General features: G+C 33.3%; 1 pseudogene; it reads right to left on the reverse strand.

Moving 5' to 3' along the window:
- Positions 1-439: 439 nt before the first annotated feature.
- On the reverse strand, positions 440-538 carry LOC122115607 (annotated as a pseudogene).
- Positions 539-2,877: the final 2,339 nt, after the last annotated feature.

The raw sequence follows: 2,877 nt of genomic DNA on the forward strand, positions 1-2,877 counted from the left end.
ACTTAATATAATTTTTTCCAAGTCTTTCCATTTCCTAACAAACTGGGTGATGTCATTCTTTCTGATGGAGGTATAGAATTCCAGTACACAAACACACACACACACACACACACACACACACACACACACACACACACACACACACACACACATTTTCTTGATCCATTCGTTTACTGTGGGACATCGGGTTTGGTTATATATCTTAGCTTTGGTAAATAATGCTGCAATGAACATAGTTTTGCTGGTAGTTTTAGTATGATCTTGTTTGTGATCATTTGGGTGAATGCCAAAATGGGATTGCTGGGTGTTACGGGCGCTCTATGTAGTCTTTTGAGGAACCTCCATACTACTCTCCAAAGTCTTCGAACAAGTTTAAACTCCTAACAACAAGGCATTAAGGTTCCCTTCTGCCCACATCCTATCCAGCATCTGTTCTTTTAAAAATCTGGAATGCTTCACGAAGTCGAGTGTCATCCTCAGTCAGGGGATATTCTCTTTATTGTTCCAATGTTAGTGTATGTGCTACTGAATTGAGCACAGAACAATTTTATATATAAAGTGTAATTGATTTTCTTAAACTAGACAATTCCACAAAAATTAAATTCAAAAGAATTGTTGTGAAATTTTAGAACCATGTATTTCTTACATAAGAACACATTTAAGAATAAAGTCAAGATTGATATGTCCAAAACAAAATAATTCCATATATTTGTTGTTCAACGGATATGTAGGAGGAGGAATTCAATTATTCTGTACAAGGAACCTGCCATAATGAACACTATAGAAAGTGTTAAGGTTTGTTAAAAGTTTTAATGTTTTAAACATGTTTAATTTTGGGAATTTGCTCATATATGCCAAAATTAAGACTATTTAGCACGCTGTAAAACTTTTCCATAAAGCATTTAAGATTCATGGTAGCAGTCATATACTACTAAGTATGTACATTTCAGAGTTTATAGAAACTTTACTAATGAGAAATTGCAAAGTGTTTGTGTAAAGAAGCAGAGTGAAGATTTAAGACATTAGCTTCACAGTTTCTGTTAAAATTTAAGGGATTCCTTACTTTATATGTTAGCGAGGAATAAATGATGGTATAAGCCATATACAAATGATGAGATGAACCATAAATAATAATCTTAGTGGGTAACTTTAAAGGCTACTCATAGTCTATAAAATTCTTGTTGAACATCATAGACAGGCAGTTTTAAATGTACAGCAATATGAGAAAATAATAAATCGAATATGTAGTACATTTCAAATACTAGAAATAGAGGTAAATGTTTTGTTTTTTATTTTATTAATCATTAATATTTATGTATTGGTTTTCCTTATTTGTGACATTGCTTTCCTTGTTGTAATATAATACAACTTTTTGTAAGTCATCATTAGGAAATACTTTGAGAATGTTATTGGGATGGCCACACTGTTTTTTATAGGTATATGTGAATTTACAAAGAGCAAAATTAATAACAAAACATTGATTAAAAATTTTATCAATTAGAATCTGAATCAGGAGTGTTGATAAATGTCCACACCTAAAATCTTAGCCCTAGACTGAAGCACTAGTGTTACAATGTTGAGCACACAAAAGTGAGAGATTGTATTTTGTTTTGTTTTTGTTTTATTTTTGTTGGTTGTGGGGCTTGAACTCTGGGTCTGGGTGCTGTCTCTCAGCACTTCAGCTCAAGGCTATTGCTACTACTTGAGTCACAGCATCTCTTCCATCTTTTTCTGCTTAAGTGGTCCTGAGGAATCAAACCCAGGACCTCATGCATGCAAGGCAAGCACTCTACACTGAACCACCCTCCCAGCACCTGAGAGACTGTATTTTAAAAAATCATCTAAACAACATTTACTTTCTGTTTTGGGTTATATAATGAAATAAAGAATATCTTTTTATATTTTTGAATGGTCATACTTCTAAATTTATATTAAATTCAGCCACTTTATCCTTTTCAAAGTCATGTAATATCTCTGAGAGTTTGCTTCTGTAAAGATTGTTTTTGCATTGATTATTTATTCTGAGTCATTTTTATTTTTTATCAAAAATACTTTATATTTTATGGTTTTTCGTGTTTTTTTTTAAGTGTGAAAATACCAGACAGAGTGGTTACAATTACATGGGCAAGGTAATGAGTACATTTCTTATCAAGCATTGTTGCATACTCCTTTGTTTCCCCTTACTATCCCTTCCCATCTCACCTCTCTTACGTCCCGTTTCCCCCTCTGCCTTTCCCCCATCCAAAGTTGTAAAATTTGTTTTTCGACATAATGTCTTGTATATCTCATTGTTGCAATGGGTCCACATGTATCCATATTTAAAAAAATTTTTCCCTTCCCCTCCACAAATTATACCAACATCAAATACAGCAAAAACAGGTGTTATACCATGCAGAAGGGACATACAAAGTAACAAAGAAATCATCTTATAAATATGTTAGAAATAATTACAGAAAAAAGAATTGAATTCTTATCTTGGGGTTCATTTCACCTAACATCAACTTATCTAACAATTTCTGCATGTCTCAGACATACACTAGTAATTGCTAATAAGGGAAACCATGGGACCTCTGTTTCTTGGGCCTGGCTTACTTCACTTAATAAATTTTTTTTCCCAAGTTTTCCATTTCCTAACAAATGGGGCAATATCATTGTTTCAGATAGAGACATAGAATTCCATTGTGTATATATACAACATTTTCTTGATCCATTCATCTACTGAGGGACATCTGAGTTGGTTCCATATCTTAGCTATGGTAATGCTGCAATAAATATATCTGTGTGGTAGCTTTAGTATGTTCTTGTTTGTGATCATTTAGGCAAATGCCCAAAAGTGGGATTGCTGGGTCATAGGGGAGCTCTATGTGGAGTCTTTGT

This window comes from Dipodomys spectabilis, unplaced genomic scaffold (genome assembly GCF_019054845.1).
Source record: "Dipodomys spectabilis isolate Male_0828 unplaced genomic scaffold, ASM1905484v1 ptg000121l, whole genome shotgun sequence".
Lineage (NCBI taxonomy): Eukaryota > Metazoa > Chordata > Mammalia > Rodentia > Heteromyidae > Dipodomys > Dipodomys spectabilis.